This window comes from Molossus molossus, unplaced genomic scaffold (assembly GCF_014108415.1).
Source record: "Molossus molossus isolate mMolMol1 unplaced genomic scaffold, mMolMol1.p scaffold_m16_p_16, whole genome shotgun sequence".
In the NCBI taxonomy this organism is placed as follows: Eukaryota; Metazoa; Chordata; class Mammalia; order Chiroptera; family Molossidae; genus Molossus; species Molossus molossus.
In genome coordinates, this window is record NW_023425351.1 from 19,718,313 (window position 1) to 19,741,631 (window position 23,319).

Below are 23,319 nucleotides of genomic sequence, written 5' to 3' on the forward strand. Positions count from 1 at the left end.
GGAATAGCTTAATCCTTTAATAACTGATCAGAAGGTAAAATTGAATCTTACAATGAAGATTTCTTTAAGGACAGGAATCAAAATACCATGCTAATAATGTTTAAAAATCCATGTATCCAAATAGCTCAGTTAAAGGGAAGATCCCTAGGGACACTAGAAAGTCATTCAAAATGTATTTGGTCATAGGAATTGCTGCTGACATTTTGGGGCACAGCTGTAACTCATTAACAACCTCACTCTTGTGTGCCTTCCTCAAGTGAATCCCTCGATCCAGCTTTAGACCTTAGACACCACTGATGAACAGGGTTGTCTCTGATGAAGGCTCAGCTTCCCCAGGTCTCTACAAACCCACTTTCTCCCTGGCATCCCACATCAGATAATAGAATATTCATTGTTCACATAGAACCATATGCTGCATTGGCACAACTCCCATCGTTCAATATCTACAGTTGTACTGGCTGCTGCACAGAATGCTGGAGATGGAATGGTAAGTGTACAGCAAGCCCTCAACATCTGAAATGCTATTTCCTCTCTTATTGTTTCCCAACATGCTTAAAATGTATACTTGAATGAAAGGAAAATAACAAATATTTCACTTCAATAAACAACTCAGAGAATTCTGGCCTCCAGTGACTAGAATTACATTGTTAGAAGGAAAACAATTGGTGGCCTACGTGGGCTTGCAGCTCTAGACAAACCAGGCACGACTATGTGAAAGTAGTTTATAGAGCCCAACCCTGCCTGCTCCACTTGCTGCTCCTGTGGTCAGGCCTGAGTTCAACTCTAAAACTGACTTTGCTTTTTGGAGGCAGTCAGTGTTGCGCCAGACTCTTCTAGCCCACCTCTGTTCAGATGCAATGGCTGGAAAGACCTGGGCTTGAGACGGACTGAGAGAAAGCTTTTGAATTTTTATTTGTGAGTTATAAGATCGCACAACTAATGTATTAATGGGAGTGGTATTGCCAAGGCAAGTCCTGGAAGCAATGCATATTAGGGAATGTATTTTTCATGCACCATCCACGTGTCAGACAGCCACATAGTGGGTGTATATTAGGGGTCAGCAAAATATGGCTTATTTGTCAAATCCAACTCACTGACTGTTTGGTAAATGTTGTTTCCTTTGAGCACAGCTATGCCCATTCACTCCTACTTTGTCTATAGTGCAGAGTCCCTCTTACAGGGACTCATGTGTATACAAATAAAACACTATGAACAGCATCTAAAGGTACTAATTGAGCACACTGATTCATCTAGATTTCTGCCTGAAACTGCACTAAAAAAGAAAAGTGTAGGGGTTAATAAAGGCATAAATCCACCAAAACAAAGAAAATATAAGTGAAGCAACCAAACTTTGTAAGTTGGAAAGCAGAAGGACAAGCAAGTACTTATATAATGGATCCAAGAAAACTGGAATTAAAGCGGCGAGTGGAGAAAGACCACCAGTAGCCCGATTGGCATAGCAGAAGCCTGGAAGCGCCTTCGCAGGTGTCTGGGGAGGGGTTGTGGTGCAGCACCAAGACAGTTGTAAAGAACATTGGAGAATCTTCTGACATTGTCAGATGTTGTCAAGATTTGAAGCAAAGGTACATTTATCTACTGTTAATGGAAGGGTACATCAATACCACTACTTTGGAAAACTACTGGTCAACCCCTAGTAAGGGTGAAGAAGTGTAGACTTTATGATCCGGAAATTTCATTCCTAAGTACATAACACAGAAGAACTGTAAAACATAGACACCTGAAGACATAAATAAGAATATTTATAGCAGTGCTATTGGAAAAAAAAAAATACAACTGAAATGCCTATCAAGAACAAAATGAATAAATGTGTGGATGTTACACAGAAGGATAATATGAATTAAGCAGAAAAAGAAGGGAGAACTAAAATGAAAGCAAGAAATGTAAGGAAATAAAGATTGGAGCATAAGTAGGCAGAAGAAGAATAGAAAATAAATTACTCTAAGAAATAATGTTGATTAAAGAGTTCCATGTTTAAACGAGAAGCAGCCATTTTATGTGGCTTAGACACACACATGCAGAAAAATATGAAGTTCAACCACGTAAAGTTCCCAGTGTGTAGGTAAAAACAGTTAAATGTCAGAAATTTCATAAATTGTTTCTTATGGAAAGTACGAATTAGGAGTAAATGTGGGCAGGAGACCGCTGTCTGTCACAGCATCGTTAGGAGTGGTTATTTCTGAGACACATAAATGTAATTATTTGATTAAAATTTTAGAAATTAATTAAATAGCACAAACGCTTCAAGAGTATATTATTAGTCCTCTCAAGGTAAAGCTGATTCAATATTCATAAACAGAAAATGCAGCAATTCAGCTGCAATCTCTGATTGTCTTTATTTTTAATGTGGGTGATTGACCCAACCGCACACTTGTGAGTGCGTCCTCCTGGGAGAAGTGAAGAAGGGACACTTTGCCCAGAGGCCTTCATGTCATTCGGTCAGAAGTCACTCCTTCTGCTTTATCAGTTCTGCCGCATGTGTCTCAGACCTTGGTGACTTCAGCAGCGTCTAAGACTGATGGCCACTTTCATGTTGCAGGGGACCCGAAATAAATCATTAGCCTCATTTCTGCCAGTTTTACAGCGTGACCTTTCAGATGCGTAAGGTATATCTGTTTGAACACTAAACTTTTGACTTCCTTGCTTTGATTCTAAATCAAGTATCTAATATTTATATTTTATAGTTTCTGTAAATTTCACCTTCATTATTCAATTAGTCAAACAAGCAATTAATCTTCATAATGTCATTTTGTCATATACTGTTGCTAATTTCCCTTTCTACCTAAAACGACTTGCTGATCAGTTAGGGTAGTTCAAAAACCATTGTAAGAATACACATATTTAATGTCAAAGAATGGAATTATTGTGTAGAGTGTGTCAGAGTTAAAAACCAGGAGACCTAGAAGCCATATCAATCTGCTCACTTCAACAAATGTCTATTAAATGCCTCATCTGTCCCTGGGGAGGGGATTAAAAATCCCCATTTTAATGGAGAGTATAGTAAGTGGATGTTATTCCAGGTAGAATTAAGTATAATATGGGAGAAGAAGGAAATCTAGCTTATATTTCATGACCCCTTAAATGCATTTGAATAAGTTCTTCCTCTCCTTCTTCTCTTTCTCCTTCGTTCTTTTTTATTTTTGGTTCAAATTTTAAACACTGGAAAATGTAGACACTAGGTAACAAGAATTTATACAGAAGAACCTTGATGAAAAGGATGGAAAAACCATTAAATTTAACTGGATGCCCAGGGTTGAAATCATTCATATTCAGTGTTATAAATTACTTGAAATTAGTCAGTAGTAGAAAAACTTGCTTATACTACCACAATGCAGAAATCCATCAAGAATCACTTTTGTGGCTGAGAAGAATGTGAATTCCGCGGCAATAACATTCATTTGGAAAGTGCTTTGTTTCTGAACATCCATTCTTAATCTATCTGGGAGCAAACTAAAAGGAGAAGAGAAAGATATACCACCTATCCTGCAGCAAGGGCAATTATTGCGAAGCACGAGTTTACAGGTCAAGTCAGAACTGCTGTTTTCTGATGCACTGGGCTACTTTCCTTCCCTTCTCTCTGCGCGCAGACACCTGCTCTCTGTCAAGGGAAGCGGCTCCTGGCAGAGACTCTGGGCTCTGGGGATGCTGGGCTGTAATCACAGTTGCCATCACAACAAAGTGAAACCAAGATGACCCAGATCAGCACATAAACTCAGCTTCTCGGAGGTTGTGTCAAGAAGTGAACATTCACGTATGGTTTCACTTATTTGTGGAATTAAACACAAAACAAAACAAAAACAAACTCATGAAAACAGAGGCCAGAGGGATGATGACCATAAGGGAGTGAGTGGGTGAGGAGGTGAGTGAAAACAGGAGGGAATATAGTTAGTAATATTGTGATAAGTTTACAAATGACAGACGATTATTAAAATTAGTGGGGTGGTCACCTTGTAAGGTATAAAAATGTCAAATCACTATATTGTATACCTGAAATTAATATACCAATATAAGATTATATATCAACTAGACTTAAATAAAAAAATAAATTCAAATAAAAGGAATTATACCAATTGAGGAAGATGAAGGAGGGGAGGAGAGGGAGGGGAAAACATTCATTATCCTGAAAGTGTTAAGCAGACCATTTGGAATAAAATGATGTGGTCACAGTGGCTCAGTGAGTCAACTTTTAAAAAAATGTATGTTTCTATTGATTTTTAGAAAGAGGAAGGGAGAGGAGGAGAAGTATCAGCTAGGTGCCATCCATAAGCGTCCTGACTGGGAATTGAGCTCACAGCCTGAGCATGTGTCCTTGATGGGTAATGGGACCAGCCACCCTTCAGTGTAAGGGATGTCACTCAACCAACGGAACCACACCATCCAGGCCAACAGGAGTCAACTTTAAACATCACCAGCTTAAATTGTACTTGAAGCTCTTGTGTCTTTTCCACCAGAATTTATTTTCTGAGATCCCAGAAGAATGTATGTCAGCCTCTGTGCAACTGTTCAAACACTGAAAAGAATTGGAAGGAGGGCCGTGGCGGGAAAGGCGCAGTATAAAGAGAGACAGCGCAACTGCGGCTTCACTGCGCTCACTGAGACTCAGTTAGATAGAAGTGTGGGGGGAATTAAATAGACTGAGAAGAGTTTTCCTGAGAAGTAAGACTAGAGAATTTTTTTCTGATTGGAAACATTGTCTTGTTTAAGCTCTAGACAAAATCCTTAGGCTTAGTTAGTACCCTTTTATTCATAATAGCACTAGAGACTGATGGCTTGGAGGAATCCTTTGTACCCCCAAACTCTCCATCGATATCCCCAGCTATCTCACACAGAAAAAAATATACTGTTACCCTTGGATCATGTGGAGGTAAGGGGCACCAATGCCCAAGCAGAAAAAAATCTGCATATAACTATGACTCCCCTAAAACTTAACTACTAATAGCCTACTATTGATGGGAAGCCTTACCAATAACATAAACAGTTGATTAACACGTATGTTGTGTGTTATATGTACTATAGATTGTATTCTCACGATAAAGTAAACTAGAGAAAAGAAAATGTTATTAAGAAAGTCATAAGGAAAAGAAAATTCATTTACTATGTTTATTGAAAAGAATCCACATATAAGTACACCCACACATATGTGGATTCTTTTATATATATATATATATTCATTCACTTTAAAATTATTTATAGTATATATAAATATATTTATAGATAAATCATACCCTGTGTAGAATAATTAAAGTATCTTTAGAAAACGTTGCAAGTATACTCTGAGTAACGCAGTCCATTAATTTGCGGGGTCACTCAGCATTTCCTTCCGAACACAAGGTTCTTCCTAGGCATTACCCACATAAAAATTCCAGAGTGGCCACTACTTCAATGACAGCTAAGTTACAAGAGTAGTTCTTCCTAAACGTGGATGTGTTGGTATTTTGCAATCATTGGAAACGTGCCCTCCATTCATCCCTAAGAAAACTCAAAGGTAGAAGCCTTTCTAACAGTAGAATTCCTATTGTACTACCATAAAACTCTAACACGAACTAATGCAGTGTGTGTCCATTGGTAGTTGAGGGCGTGTGTTTTGGTTCCCTCTGAATGTAGCGTAAAGATAATCAGGTATTTGGTGAAGCTGAACAGAATGAACAGATCACATGGGTGTTGGTATGAGAACCTGGTAGTAGGTATCAGAAGTTAGGCTGAAAGGTTTGTTTTGCATTTCAGGTGACAAAGACTGTTAAACTGAGGCCTGATGCCATCGTGGCGAACATCAGTTTAAAGAGACACTGGGCTGCCTGGTTGAAATTTAACTGCCTCGGTTGCCGAATGAATACAATTAAGTTGACAGAAAGGAGAGGGTACAGGGGGAAATTAAAAAAAGTAGAAGAAATGGGAAATGCTTCAAGAGAGCTTGATACACTATTCTGGAGAGATCTTTCCGGCCACAGAAGCTTTTTTGGATACATGTTTTTCCGGGCTTCCTTAGGATTGTTTCCAGAGATCCTTAGAAGCCAAAACAGGGGAGAAAATCCAGGGAAAAGAACACTTACTGTTTTACTATTGCCATAAACAATTTAAAAAATATGGCCAAAGCAAATACTATCTTATAAGTTCTCTTTAGTAGGTTCCATCTCTTGAAATACGGAGATAGTTGTTTGAAAGAAGAAACCATGCATAGCTGTCAGGTGTAGGCAGTGACCAGCAGGGCTCCTGCACCCAGTATTTAATAAGTGCTATTCGATGTTATACCACTGATATATTCTTCTAAAGCCAAGACAGAAAGCAGTGAGGGTATGCTGCCCCTCTCTACTTGGGCTAACGCCATGTTACCATGATAACTTGTCAGGTGTAATTTTTGAAGGTGATAAAACCAAAATGTTAGCTTTAAATGAATCTCATCTTTAGAGATTTGTTATAGAGAAAATGTTGGGAACTGACTTAAATTACAGAAGATCAATTTACCTAAAGGATCCTAAAACTGGCTATTCAGGCAGGTTACACTGAATGATAGACAAGATTAAATTATTAGTAGGGAAGACAAACGCTGAACAAATAAATAACTGAGACAAAAGGCTTTTGCAATGATTTACATGCCAAATGGCTGTAGGAACACTGTCAAATTTTAAAAGCTTCTGATATAAATAACTCAGAGCCTTTTGTTCTCTCAAGAGGAGCCAGGAACTGGTATACAGAACAGGAGATACAGTGATGCTGGCCTGTGATCTCCTGCACAGGTTTACCAGGAGCAAGGGCTCCTGATGTTATGAAACTGCCTCTTTTACTGCCTCCTCCCCTCCCTCCGCCTACTCCTCAATTATTTTCTAATTTCAATTTTGAAAGGTTATAATTCAGCATTAAGTATGCCTCCTTGAATAAGCATTTGAAAAAATGTAATCAGCTCTAATTAGGAGGTTCTGTGGCAGGAGTCTGGGTACACAGCTCCCGTTAAAGCTAATCTGAGTACAGTTGATGGCTCATGGCAGGAATAATAAAGTGGTTGCTGATTTTTAAAAATGTGTGAATTTATTTACCCTTTATCGGTTGATTCCCTCTTCCAACCTCTCAGGAGAAGCCTCTGTTAGGGATAAAGTGACAGAGCAATAAATGATTATGTGTGGACTCTTTTTAATAGACCCTTCAGTCAGAGTTTCTCCTGAAGTGCAATTAATACATCTCTCACATGGCATAGACGTCGCCGAGCGACGCAGCTGCTCAGCCCGAGCACACTGCTCTCGAGGCCTGTGTTCATTCTCAGAATGTCAAGATGCACTCGGCTGCGCGCACAGAATAACCGAGCTTCCAATGGAGGAGAGTGCTTTCCAGAATAAAGACCTTAAATAAAAAAAGAATTTAAATACCACAGTTGTTCTGGTTAAAACCTTTGCAAAGAAAAGGAAACAAACACAAGAAATTCTGGATAAAAAGTATAGACATGTTATTAATTGAAGAATGACATTAAAAATGATTAATGTGATGGGATAAAGTTGGTGATTCGAAGGCAAATAATATTTTTCTTTTATTTTTGTTTGATCAGCGATAGATTTAGTTATCATTGACAACTTTGTTTCATGAATACTCATTTTGTTAAACTAATCTCTAAATGAATAAAACATTAATTTATAATTAGACCAAGTGGCATCATAAATCTTTATAATAAAAAACTTACAGATGACACAAAATATTTAGGAATCAGGAAATATAGCATGTTTGCCTTTCATAAGCAAAATACTATATTCCCAATATAGCATCAAATTTTAATTGCCCTGAAGTCATTCTGTGGTGAATGTAAATTAACTAGAATTTTATTAGGATAGATGCAATCTGAGAAATTTAATTATTTTTCTTTCAATTTCTTTTTTTTTTTTTTTTTTTTGGTATATATGCAAAGTTACTGACAAAGAATAGTGGGTTTTCAATAATTGCTAAGATAAAATGTCTTAATCCAGTATGTTATACCAAATTTACAAAAAAAAATAAATTATGAACTTAAAGGTTTAAATTAAACCTTTAATACTTTATGGTTGCTCTTGATTATGAGAGCCACACATGAGAAATTTCTTGAAGTTACGAAAACACTTCATAAATAAAATACGCCAGCCAGATTTCTTCTTAATCTTCCAGTCTAAAGGGTTTGATAGAGTCTCAGCCTTCAGTTTAGTGCTATTGGTATCCAATGGAAAGTTCCTACATCTGGTTTAGTTCCACTTCAGCCACGTTAGCACAAATAGTTAAAGCTACACAAAGCCTGAAACAGGCAAACCTGTTATTGGTACCTAATCCCTCCCCCTCTTCCAACATTTAGAGTCCCAGTGTCCTTGAGACTGCACGGTGTTGTGGCACTCTGCACAGTCAGGGTGTATCCTCACTGTGGTTTGGTTTGGATGTCAACACTGATGATGTCTCACATACAAGTGTGTGCACCCCCCCACACACACCCCAAGAGAGAGCTTTCTAGGGAGATCAATGCAGGCTTCTCAAGCTGGTCAGAAAATGGCTTGAGAGGGCAAAGTTTCCACTTTGGTTAGTGGGTGGGGCCGGTTGTGCGGTTTCTGCATGTGGCTGAGCACACTTGTGCAGTTTGAAGCCCCCACAGGTACTTAAGGGGGAGGAGCCTGAGCTTATCAACTTCCCAGATGTGGTGCACAAGATAAAAGGGGAGGGGTGAGGTTTAAAAGCAGTTAGTAATTAAACATAAACGTAAGGGTTCAGACCCTGTATTGCCTAGAGAACCAACAGCATCTCCTCCCTTGTGTCTGGGGGACTGTAGAGTGTCCCGTGTTGCACACTCCTGTGCTGTGGGCTTTTCTATTCCCTTTCTTCACATCGACAAACCTTTCCACATGCAGATCTCTAACTACTTTTATTAGGGAGTTAGCTAGCCATTCCTTTCCCATTAGACTCCTTTTCCATGTTTTACGGCTCTAGTTAAACCCGTAAGACTACCATGAACGAAGAGATACTGAGTCACTGTGTTGAGTCACTGAAACAATTTTGGTTCAGGCAGTAGCAGTTGCCTCATCTCCCACTAATATTTAAATAAATGCTCGTTTTATATATGCAGATGACGAGGCCTAATGCTACTATTTTAACTCTTTGTGACCATCATGGGCCTTCCAAATGATTTTTCCTAACCAATTTCACTTCCACGGGTGGGACTGTTATAGGCAGTTAGACAACATGAGCAGGTCAAGGACATGGGCCAGGTACAGGAGGTCACCAGAGCAGAAAGTCTGGGTTGCCCTAGCAAGGGGCGAAACTGGGAAAACAAGAACCTCTTCCCCAGGGTAACCTTTCCTCCTCTAGCATATCACTGGTCACATTGTTTGGACCTCTGACTTTTCACATTGCTAGTCATGCAGTTTAGACTCCCAGACATTTTCCTCCCTAAAGATAACATGTAGGCCTCAACTGTATATCAGCTCCAGGCCCAGAAAGGCAACAAAATCAGACAACATCATGGTTGCCTCAGGACCAGCTTCATTGACTAATGACACTTTGCTCTGGCACCAACCAATCAATGACGACCATGACCCTGAAAGAACACATGTGGAAAGCTAATGAATACTCTATTGAGACCCTCTCCTAAGACCTCCCCTAAGATTCCTTCCTGCAAGAGAGACATAAATACACTCAGGACAAAGGACCCAGCGAGCACTCTCCCCCAGGTGAGCACGCCAGCATCATTCCCTTCCCCCTTCTTCCCTCTAATGGTCCACAGGAGACTTGCAGCCAGGAGAGCAATGGGCAGTGGCAGCTCGTCCCAGGCAAGGTCCCCTTTTCTGTGACTTCCATTGAGCCAAAGCAGCCCAGTCAAGGCTCTCCTGTTGCTTCTTCTATGCCCTTCTGTGTTTCACTGTCCTACGTGTGCTTTTGCTGTGACTAATAAATTATTTCTTGCTTTGCTACACTTTGTCTCATGAACGAAATCTTTCATTCAAGAAGCCAAGAACCATGGTCTCATTGTCTCATCGCTGGCAGAATGGGGTACGTTTAGGCTGTTGCTACCACGGGTCTCTAACATCTGACTGGCTCAAGGATCCCATGTCGAGCCCAAACCAATACAGTGAGGGCTTCTTGTTCCATATTTCTTGCATTTTAAAGCAATCAGCTTTTCAAAATTGACATTTTTTTTTGCATTGTAAATAGAGTAAATCAGGAAAAACTTTATCTGTAATCCATTCTGTAATAAAAGTTGTATTATATCAGTTTGGGAATCACTCTTTCTAGAATTCATCTTCCCATAATTATTTTGCATTAATGTATCTCCTGAGATAAATGTAAAATGATGGAGAACCAGATACTGTAACCCAGGTGCAGATTTAAAATGTTCATTTTCCCATAATTCAGCCATACTTTAGATTATTTGCAAATAATAATCTTTTGTGAGGTCCATGGGTGTGCCCTTTGTACTTAATTAAACATAGACATATTCTTAGCCTCCAGAGTTCTCTGAAGACTGTTTAAATATTTTGAGGTTTGTGTGACCCTCAAAGATAAATTAAGAAGTTAATGTCTCTTACACATGATCACAATTGTTTCTATAAGAAACAATTTTCCTACGAGCTCAGAGTTTTCTCACTTTTATAGTGAAGATTCTACTCATTTACCAACAAATTTCTAAGGCAAAAAAAATAAAGAATCAAGAATTTCTATAGCTTGATCCTGTACCCACACAGATTAATTGGTCATCTAACAGCATTTCAAACAGCGGGCACGTGCCCTCTCTACTCACAAGTTATCCTAGAATCATAGAATCAGAGTAGGAAGAGAACCTGAGAGAACATGAATGCAATCCCCCAAGTCCTTCAGGAAGCCTGCAACTAAATCATCCCGGACAGAGCCTTAATTTTAACAAGCTCCAGGGACATTCATGTATATACGTTCAACTTCTTTATCCATTCATTCACCAATGTGCATTGCGTTTGTTTATATACCTTGGATATAGTGAATAATGCTGCAGTGAAGATGGGAGTACATATATCTCTTCAAGATCATGATTTCATTTTCTGATATATACCCAAAAATGCTATTGTTGGATCAGATGGTATTTAAATTATTATTATTATTATTATTATTATTATTTTTAGTAACATCCACACTGCTTTTCCATAAATGCTATACCAGTTTACATTCCTACAAACAGAATGCAAGAGTTTCCTTTTTTCCATATTCTCACCAGATTTCATTATCTCTTGTCTTTTTTATAATAGACATGTTAACAGGTGTGCAGTAATACTCATTGTGACTTTAATTTTCATTTCCCTGATGATTAGTGTTGTTGAGCATCTTTTCATGCACCTGTTGGCTATTTGTATGTCTTCTTTGGAAAAATGATGTCTATTTAAGTCCTTTTTGTTGCTGTTGTTTTTGCTTTCAGTGTCAAATCCAAAAACAATGTCAAGGAGCCTACCCCCTGTGTATGCTTTTAGATGTTTTATGGGTTCAGGCCTCATGTTCAAGTCTGTAATCCATTTTGAGTTGATTTTTGTGTAAAATCTAAGATAAGGGTCTAGTTTCTTTATTTTGATATCTGGTTTTACCAAAACCATTTATTGAAACGACTGTCCTTTTGCCATTGTATATTTTTAGCACATCGTTGAAAATTAATGGACTATATGTGCATGATAATTTCTAGTTGGGTTATTTTTTCTGTTCTCTTGCCTTTTTTATGCCAATACCTTATTGTTTTGAGTCTATAGTTTTGTAATATAGTTTGAAATCAGGAAGGGTGATGACTTTATCTTTGTTCTTTCTCCAGATTGCTTTGCTATTAGAGGTCATCTGTGGTTCCATACACACTTTAGGATTGTTTTTTTTTTTTTTTTTTCTGTGAAAAGTGCTGTTGAGGTTTTTAAGAGAGATTACATTCAATCTATAGATTACTTTGGGTAATGTGGACATTTTAACAATATTAATTTCTCCAATTTACAAGCACAGAATATCTTTCCATTTATTTGTGTCTTTTTCAGTTTCTTTCATCAGTGTTTTATAGTTTTCAGTTTATAGTACTTTCACTTCCTTGGTTAAATTTTTTCCTAAGTACTTTGCTCTTTTGTATGCTATTATTAATGGGATTGTGTTCTTAATTTCTCTTGTGATATTTCACTGTTAGTGCTTACAAATTCAATAGATTTTCGTATATTGATTTTATATCCTGCAACTTTATTGAATTTGTTTATTAGTACTAACATTTTTTTGGTGGAGCCTATCTATCTATCTATCTATCTATCTATCTATCTATCTATCTATCTATCGTCATCTGCAAAGAGAGACAATTTTACTTCTTCCTTTCCAATTTGGATTCCTTTTATCTATTTTTCTTGCCCAGTGCTCTGACTAGGACTTCCAGTACAATATTGAATAAAAGTGTAGAGAACAGGTATCCTTGTCTTATTCCTGATCTTAGAGAAATAACTTTCAGCTTTATACCATTTCAATTTCTTCTTTGACTCATTGGTTGTTCAGGAGCATGTTGTTTAATCTTCTCACATTTGTGTTTTTCAGTTTTCTTGTAAATATAAAATAGAAGAAGTGTAAGTTGGTATTTTTGCCTGCTCACCCTGTGCTGAGCCAGAGAGCATAGTTATTGCCAGTGCTTTTCCATCTGAATAGACCTGCCTCATTTTTTCCCCAGGGACACTTGAATACTGAGCTCCATCAGCATCCAGAGCTAGATGATGTAAGTGCCAGTCACTCAGATGGCAACCATAACAGCTGAGATGCAAGATATATGGGCATGTTCCTTTTAGAGTGAAACTGGAGACTTGATCTTTTTTTTTTTATCCTCACCCAAGGACATTTTTGCATTTATCTTTAGATGGAGCATGAGGGAGAAAAGGGGGGAAGAGCGAGAGAGAAACATTGATGTGAGAGAGACATCGAGTGGTTGCTACCCACGAGACCCCAGCCGGGGCCGGGGACAAACTGCAACTGAGATACATGCCCCCAGCAAGAACCGAACCCAGGACTCTCTGGTCTGTGGGCTGATGCTCTAACCGCTGAGCAAAACTGGCCAGAGCAAGACTTGGTCTTAGGGGATAGTAAACCAGAGGGAGGGAGTAGGGGAAGTGCCCACTGGCTCTTTTGGGCTTTAGAGAGAATACCACTCAGCTTCAAAATACAGGCTGATTATAAACTGGACCCTCAGACAGCAGCTGGGAAAGTGGGCGGTCACCCACTTCACTGAGTTATAATTCACATATCATATAATTCAGTTATTTGAAGTATACAGTTTAATGGTTTTAGTATATACAGACTTGTGCAATCATCACCACAGTCAATTTTACAATTTTATAATTTCAATAAAACTATTTACCCTTTAGCCCTAGCCAGTTTGGCTCAGTGGTTAACGCACTGGCCTATGGTCCAGAAAGACCCGGGTTCGGTTCCCGCTAAGGTCATGTACCTTGGTTGCAGTTTGTCCCCGGCCCTGGTTGAGCCATGTGGATGGCAGCCACATCAATCTCTCTCTCTCTCTCTCTCTCTCTCTCTCCCTCCCACTCTATCTGAACAAAAAATGGAAAAATGTCCTTGGGTGAGGATTAAAAAAAACAAACAAAAACTATTTACCCTTTGGCCCAGCTGGTGTGGCTCAGTGGATTGACTGATGTCCCATGCACTGAGAGGTCCCGGTTTGATTCCTGGTCAAGGCACATGCCCACATTGTGGGCTCAGTCCTCAGTAGAGGGCATGCAAGAGGCAGCCAATCGATATTTCTCTCATACCAATGTTTCTTTCTCTCCCTTCCTCCCTCTCTAAAAAAATCAATAAAAACGTATTTTTTTAAAAAAAGTATACCCTTTAGTTTTACCATTCTATCCTTCCATCCTCCCTATACCTAAGTAACCACTAATCTATTTTTTTGTCTATATGGATTTGCATATTCTGAATAGCTCATTTATTAAATCACAAAAAAGTTATATTTTATGAGTAGCTTCTTTTACCAGGCATATAACTTTCAAAAATTATACTTTTGTGACTAGCTTCTGTCTTATATAAGTAAATAATGTCCCCTTGTATGAGTATATTGATATCATTATAATTAGCCAGTTATTAATAATAGGACAGGAGCAAAAGAGAAGGTTAAACATAGGCGTGTCATTTGGGCAGCTTCTCCAGGAAGTTGCAACTTTGCATTCCTCAGGGAACCACCGGCCCATCCCCTGCAGATAACTGGGGGAAGGGACTGGACAAAGGGGATAATCGATGGAAGCACATTGAAGCTGGGGCGACCTAGGGAAGGTACTTGTCAATCAAACCTGGGAACAGAAATCATTAGCTAGAAGAGATACCAATGCAAGCCTGCAAAAATATGGGGCTATGTAACCCCCAACAAAGGAGTTGGATCTCTCTTGGTTTTTGGGTTGTGGCTTCTTCAGCTCTCTGATTCCTTAGGCTTTGCTCCCTCCTATGTTCCCTCCATAGGAACATAGCCATGTGGTCTGGGGACCCTGCACTCAGTGGATTGATGGACTGCAGTGGAAAACACAAAGTAAACTAGCCTGATGCTGGGTAGGACTCTGCCCTAGTATGGAATGGAAATTCTGGACACCGGCTTTTATTTTAGCCCTATTGAAGCCATAGCTACATTTCTTTCTTGGTAGGACAAAAGGAAATGGGACCAGGGAAACTCAGGGGTGCAATTCCACAAAAATAAAGCTTTCTACAATATTTCATCCTCCCTTGGTAGTCTCAGAAAATTCCACTCCCACAAGCAACAGATGGGGATGTGGAACTCTCTCCACAGGTAACAGTAGCATTTCTTGTTTACCCATTAATCAGTTGATGGTTATTTGGATTGTTTCACCTTTTAGCTATCATGAACAATACTGCTGTAGATATTCACAAACAAGTTTTTGTGCGGGCTTATGTTTTTATTGCTCTCAAATATATTCTTAGGAGTGGAATTACTGGGTCATATTTAATTCTATGTTTGCAATGTGAAAACTACCAGACTGTTTTTCAAGGTGGCTGTACTATTTTACATTCTGACCAACAGGGTATTACAGTTTATTTTCTTCACATCCCCATCAAAATGTGCGATTATCTTTTTTTATCATAGCCTCCTAGTGCTTGAAATGTATCTCATTGTAATTGTGATTTGCATTTTTATTTGTAAGAGTTTTTTATATATTCAAGATACAAATCCTTCATCATCTACGTATGTGATTTGCAAGTCTTTTCTCCTATATTGTTTGTTGGCTTTTCATTTTCTCGTTAGTGTCCTTTGAAGCACAAAAGTTATACATTTTGATTGGTGTCATATCTAAGCATCTCTCGCCAAATCTGAGATCATGATGATTTAATCCTATGCTTTCTCCTAAGAGTTGAATAGTTTTATCTGTTACATTTAGGTATTTAATGTATTTTAAGTTAATATTTGGTGCATGTGGTGTGATAAGGGTCCAATTTCACTATTTTACATGTAGATAGTCACTTGTTTTGGGACCATTTGTTGAAAAAGTCTTAAATTATTATTACATATAATAATAAATAGATAAGATCTGCTAACATTTTGTTATAGAATTTTGCATTTATGTTCTTGAGAGATACTGTATATAATTTACTTAAAATTTCTTAGTGCTTTGATATCAGGATAATGTTGTCTTCCTAAAATGAATACAAGAGAGTTTTATTTTTTATTATTGAATTTAATGAAATAAAATATAGTTCACTGTATTTGTTTATTATCCTTTTGGCATTTGGGATGTGTAGTAATGTCTTCATTTTTACCCCTGGTAGTAACAAATTTTATTTTCTTTCCAGGTGGCCTAATTTTAGTAAGACCTATGTATGAGAAATATTGACTTTATGGCCAATGCAGATTTAAAAGTTTTTATTTTATTTTATTATTTATTTGTACTTGTGTGTCTCACATGGAGATCTCAGATTAAGGAAAGTCACTAGGGCAATCATTTACTTACACTGTTGCTGAGGTCCAAAATTAAAGTCTCTTTCCTGATGGAACTTTAACAAAAGTGCAATCCCAGTGATCTCATGTGCATAACAATCTCAGAGCTCTGAGAAGCACCTCTACCAAAACAATGCTTCCCACATCACATGTTTAGCTCTGAAATGAGACATGCTAACATCTGTTGGATTGTAAAACCTGGGGAGGGAAGATCTGCAATGAATTAGACCACTGGCCAACAGATTAATGAAGCAGATACTCAACTTCACCAACCTCTAGGGAAATGCATGCAAGCAAGTCAAAACTACAATGACGTACCACTTCGCACCTGTTAGAGTGGCTATTATCCACAGGACTAGTAATAACAAGTGTTGGAGAGGTTGTGGAAGAAAACCTCATTCACTGCTGGTGGGAATGTAAACTGGTGCAGACACTATGGAAAACAGTATGGAGGCGCCTGGAAAAATTAAGACTAGAGTTACCATATGACCCAGCAACCCCTCTTCTGGGTATCTATCCCCCAAATTAGATTAGTCTGTTGTTGAGACTATTTTCACTCAGTAACTTGTTAAACTTCACTTTTCTCTCTAAGATATGTTATTAAATACCTGCCTAACGTGTGTGTGCATTTTAAAATAAAATTTTATATGTTAATAAAGTATTTAATGTTTTTATTTACTAATCTTCTTTCTTTTATGCTGGTTAGGTACTTCAATTCTACGGCATCTCTCATGTGAAAGATGGAATGCACTGCACAATTAAGGGGTTGATTTTATTTAGGCTATTGCAATAGGAAAAATATTCATTAATACAGAGTGTCTCAAAGAAAAAGGAGAAAACTTGGAGTGTTATGGAGGCAACTAAATAATGCAATCATGAAGAAGGGTGTCAGGAGGTGGGGTGGGGGTGGGTCCTGTCTCTGAATAAAAGAGGGTGGGGTGGTCCTTTGTGGTTTGTCGTTTCCTGGAGCATAAGAGGGAAGAGAGGAGATTGCTTAACCATCCCTGCTTCCAGGGGTACAGGGCTCAGTTCAATATTCACACACAAAATAGAATTTTTCAGAAAACAGGGGTTGTAGCATTGTCAATAAGTCATTATCAGAGAGTGGCAAACAATACAATTAATTAGCATGTTAGAATAAAAGAAACACAAATGATACCCATTAATGCGGCCAGACCTCCTATCTCTGTTTTACCTCAATAGAAATATTTAAGTACAATTAAAAATCACCCTAAGTTATTTGTTCACAATGAATTAAAATATACCAATCAATATTGACCATTTCAGTTAATTAAATTTTTATTAAATTCTTATTTGGAGCTGAGGCATTTAAGATACTCAGACGTTTTCCCTCCAAGAGCTCATATTTTAATGAATATAATTTAATCTGCTATTACAGGTGGATCTATGAGACAGAATGGGACATAAGTTATTAGCCTAATTGAAAAGACCTGGCTCTACCTCTCCTCACTATACAGATAAATTATTTGAGGGATCTCTGCAGGAAACTATGTACACCCTTGGCTATGTTCTAAAAGAGAAAAAGTAGTTATCTTAACACAGAAAAGAGAAATTCAAATGGATGTACAGCATGTCTTCTAGCCACAAGTGCACTTTATATGTAAATATTCTCATTTCCTCCCTCTGGTAAGTTTGATGCTGCATGAGCTGATGTGATAGAATGTAATTTTGTAGACCTGTGAAAGAAATCTGCATTAAACTTGGTTGCAACAAATTACTTAGTTTTCCTCTTAGGAAGGTATGAGTCATGTGTTTATCATAATGCACTCTAATTACTTATACAGGGGTAAACAACAATGCTCTTGTCCGTGTGTACCAATATTTGACAAGAAAAGATTATTTTCCCTCATTAACTGTGTTGCAAAGGAGATATGCTATCCAAATAGGTTTAATTGAACATTTTGTATTTCTCCCTAATGGCTTTCATAATGTCGATAGGAACCAATGGTGTGATAATTTTCATCATGATGTTTGATACACTATGCTGCCACAGTTTAAAAAAAAAATTACTATTTCTATAATTGCTGGTAATGTACTAAGTGTTCAGAGAAAGTACAATTAAAAATGATGATAAATAAAAGTATTTTTATGAGAAAACGGAAGTCGGGAAAGTTATAACTAAGAGTGAACCCAAATTTATGTGTGTGTTTACACAAGTGGAGTCCCAGGTGGGAGCCACTTTGCAATTGAAGCAGTAGCTCCAATACAGAAATTATGACTGAATGCACAGGCTGTTCGCTGCAAAGTGAAGACATTCTTGTATAAACGATTCTGCACTTTTTTTGTAAAACTAAATATTTTACAAAAGAAAATAGGAGAAAATGCTTGGAATCTAGTGCTAGGCAGAAAGGTTTGAGACTTGACACCTCTTGCAGGCTAGGATCTAAACCCTCAGTACTGCTGAAAAGTGCCATCTTTCCAGTGGTTTCTAGACACAAAATCTCAACAAGTGTAATAGTGGAATTTCAGAATAACGGATGAGATTAAGAAGAATAAAAGGTACGAGTAAATAATGGCCTTGTTTCAATAATCTATTGTTGTCAATCCACTACACAATACAGTGTCATTTATTTATTTATTTTATATTAATGAGTTTTAATTTTCAAGAACGTTTTTAGGGGATTCAAACAGGTCTTCAAATACAACTGCTTCTTCACTGGAATGAAATCTCTAAAACATGCATTGCTCTTTTCTGAAAGAAGAGCCACGTGATCCTCAGCGTGCTGACCATGCGTACGACTGTCAGAGCGCACTGGCTGGCTGCTGGGTCCAGATGCCTCCCTCAGCAGCCAGCTGGCTGGCTATTGACGGAGGAGCCTCAGTTCTCTCTGTGGGCTGTTTGCTTCCTCCAAGTAGGGCAGCTGGGCTCCCAAAGGAAGCAACTAAATAGCAAAGGTTTTGGCACCTTTTAAAACAGCACCAAGTTATAATTTATCATGAGTTTATGGGTTGCATGGCCTCAGCTGCGCAGTCTTTGTGTGTTGTGGGGTAACCTCATTCTCGCACTGCATAAAGCTGGGAAATCACCGCAGGTGGACAGTCCAAGATGGTCACTCATCCTCCCATCTTCCATGTTGTGAACAATGACTAGTTCATATTAACTCGACTCTAATCCCACCACAAAAATGTTTTCAGAGTCCCTAATCCAGGGACAGGGACTGCTGCTTGATTAGGGCTAAGCCTGGTCCCGACACTAGAATTCCCCAGTTCTTGGATCCTTCCTCTGTTCCCTTGAACCCACTTTCATAATCATCATTCATTTCCATTAGAAAATGGGCAATGGTTTCAGTTAAATAATAACATCAGTGTACTTTTGGCTCTTAGAAGTGTCAGGGTGCAGAGGCTGCTTCTGATTGAGAACCTCCAACATTCCTTCTAGTTCAGTTAGGTAAATCTCTGTTAGATTTTTAGAGAAACTGTGGATCAAATCCTTTGAATGAAAAATGTCAGACACTTTATTCAAAAATTAACTAAAAATACATTATAGACTTAAAAGTAAGATGTAAAACTAAATATTTTACAAAAGAAAATAAGAGAAAATACTTGGAATCTAGTGCTAGGCAAAGAGGTTTGAGACTTGACACCTAAAGCACAATTTATGAAAGAAAAAATTGATAAGGTGAACTTTGTTGAAATTTTAAAAATTTCTCTGTGAGAGACTTATAGAGAGGATGAAAAAGACAAGCTTCAGATTGGGAGAAAATATTTTAAAATTATATATCTGTCAAGGAACGAATATCTAGAAAGATAGTCATGGACACAAGAAAAAAAAAGGGAGAAGAAAAGTCAACATGACGTGACCACTGATGGGATATGAAGATAGAGAGCGAGAAGAAATTGCATAGGGTCCAAATGATGCTACTAAGGATGTAGAGTTCCAAGAAGAGAAAGGACACTGGAGATAAGACAATAACACAGAACATCTCCTAGGGACTGAACGCCACCATATTTCAGGCACTGTACGAGGCATTTTATTCTCACCATAACTCTGTCAACTTAGGAGATTCCCCCCCCCCCCCGAATTAGAGCTGTATATACCATTTAAGTGCCTTTTTTATTGGCACACAGCAAATAAGTTGCAAAGGTGAAATTTGAAGTCAGGTTTGTCTGCATCCAAAAGCCACATTCTATGCACGTTCTTCATTCTCCACCTTCAGTTTGAATATGTTGAATGTCAGGGTAAGTGCAGCATCCCTGTCCAGCAAAGACTGAAAATGTAGGTGTGTGCTCAAGAACAAAGCCAGGCTGGAAATACGGACTTGGAATCACTTGAAGGGAAGTGAAGGTTGAAACTGTGGTGGTGGTTGAAAGCACAAGGGTGAGAGCATGTGAGAAGACCAAGTATGCGACCTTGAAATCATTAGACCTACAAGGCAGGCGGGAAGAGAGGTCAGAGAGGAGACCAGGTAGTAGAATGAGAATGAGGAGATTGAAAACAAGCCGAGAGGCAAGGAGTGAAGAAGGAACTCGTGGTCAGCAATGTCAAATACTGCAGAAAGTCACATGAGGGTGAGATACGGGAAGAGACACCTGGATTTTGCAAGTACGAATTTGTTAGTGATTCCAAAAGTGCAGCATCATTCATGTATCAGAGACTGTTAAACTCAGGGGCAATTCTTTAGAGTATCGAGGGATGAAGATGGAATAAAGACTTTTTATTTGGGAGTTTTGACAGTGATCAAAGAAAAGAGATGAAAAGATGCTGAGAGAAAGGTTCATGGTGATGAGCTTTTCTGTTGTTGATTATTTTAATTTTTGTTTTCCTTTTTTAGTCATTAAAACAGAAACTGACTGAAGTATAAGAAGACAGTGGTAGTAAAGATATAAAAAACAGGAGAAGAGAGAGAAAAGGTAAGGTAGGATGTATGACCCTTTGCCCCAACTACATGGGCTCTGACATGGTGGGCTGTGGGCAAAGCTATTTTAGCAGTTGAACTACAAACTCAACCAACTGGAACGACAGTAACCCTCTTTAACGTAAGCATCATATCTAATTAAACTTTCTGGCATGTGAATTATATCTACTGTGAGAAATGCTGTATCTCAGACATGACTCACCATTTAGCATATTCATTTCATGAGGAAGTGTTGTTCATATTCCTCAAGCAGAAGATTGTGTTACACACACACGTAATAGCACTTATTTGGAAATCTAAGAGTAGAAATAGGTAGCATATGTTTGCTTCAGAAATCTCTATATTTCACCTGTTAAGTAAGTGATCATGAATAACTATCTTGGGATCGAAAAAGAATTAAGGACCAGCGAGCAGGATATAGTTCGACTCTGAAAGAAGAGCTACCATGGCAGCTTTGCAATCAGCAGTTCTGAAATCATGAGAAATGAGGAAAACAGAAAAGCACTTGAGTAAACAGAAAGCTTAGTATTGGGGAAGAGGTTGAAAAGAAAACGAAAGAAAGCAAAACAAGCGTGGCATCCCCGAAGAGAAGCCCCAGGGGAAGAAAGTCATTGTTGCATTCTGGGTAAAAGGTAGTGAACTATTCCTAGGAGTGAGACCGCTGTGTCTTAGAGTCTGAGTTTCACTTCAAAAGAAACCACAGACTGTTTTCCGAAGGGACAGAGCCATTTCATACCCCCACCAGCACTGCAGGAAAGCTCCACTCACTGGGCACCCTCACAAGTCTTGATTTAAGTAGGATTTTTAAAATGTGGCCATTCTAGCCCTGGCCAGTTTGGCTCAGTGGTTGGAGCATCAGCCTGCAGACCAGAGAGTCCTGGGTTCAGTTCCCGCTAGGGGCATATACAAAAAAAATGTGGCCATTCTAATATGTGTTGAGTGTATTTAACATTTTTAACATAATAACATAACACTGGGTGATTTGAAGATAATGAAAGATAAAGCAGAAATGACTTATTCTTCACAATTTCTCAATTATAATCTAGTTTAAAGGGAAAGGAAACCCCATGGCATTTGTTCATTGGCATTAATTAGCAAAAGGAAAGAACAACTCACATTTTTATTTAGTAGGTTACTGTTACATCCGTTCTTAAGTTTTCTCAAAATTAATGCAGTGTTGACCTTCCATTTGCTTCATCATCAGTAGTTGGCAGAGCAAACCATGACTCCTCCCTCGTGGTCACACGCGGTGCGTCTCATCCAGGATGCACCTTCTGTCCCAGCTGCATTCTCTGCACTCATATTTGTTTATAATGGCAATTCTAAGTGTTACAAGATAGTGGACAACACCCAGTGCAGGCTGAGTATGTGAAAAGGCATACGTTGTCTCATCCCTTGTGGTAGATTAGTTACTACACCACATCCTTCACACCTCTTTGTTCCTATTCTTTGCCTCACAACTTTGCAGTCTGCCCATAAATATCTTCAACTTTGAATTGGCCATGTGATTTACTTTGGGCAATGTGTTGCTTGCAGTTGTGATACAAGCAGAAGCTTGAAATGAGCTTGCACAGTGGGGCTTGCTTCCTTGAACTATTTTTGTTTTATGAGAACATATACCGGATAGCCTGATGGTCCCAGGGCCAAGATGAGAGATGGTGAAAATGACAAGTGCTAGTGATTGTGGCCGCAGTTCAGTCATTCCTGCCAACCCACTTCCTCAGGAGGAAAAAACAAATGCTTACCACTGTATGCTTGAAGTTTTGAGGTTATTTGTTAAGTGGCAGTAACTGACAGATTCCATACATGACAGAGAGGTTGACTATGACAACTAACGACACATTTAGGAGAAAGAATATCATGAAGTCAAAGAGTTTTGATGGTGTGTGTGTGTGTGTGTGTGTGTGTGTGTGTGTGTGTGTGTGTTTTGGAGAGTTCAGAATGGGGCAGGGACAGAAGACCAAGTTGAAAAGTTTACATTTCAATGGGGAATCTGTGAAGAAAAAGAATAAAATGATAGAAATACTCTGTTTAAATGGAGTCAAGTACCATACAGTCAGAAACTAGATGCTGCAGAAATAAAATATTTTAAAGAATACTGCAGTGCTCAAGAAAAGAAATTATAATTTGCTACTTTTCTTTGGCAAAACCCAAAGATCTTACATTATGGCATGCATTCCATATATGATTCTACAAATGACCTTGAATAAATGTTACTCTCATTTAGTTGAATACAAAAGCTTAATAACTACCCAACATCCCTTAATAATGATGGTAGTTACATTCATCATCAATACGTATTTATTAAATAGCACACTGAGAGCCTGGCACCATTCTAAAAACTAAATAGAAGTAACCAAGCAACAATAGAGAATTTAAGTTGACCATGCCAAGTGGAAGGCATTAGCTATTTATCATGTTAATCACATAACCACTTTAGGCAGTTTGTGCCAAGAGTTACCAAGGTTAATATTAAGCCTTTTGTAGATAATAAGCCCAAGCTGACTAAAAACC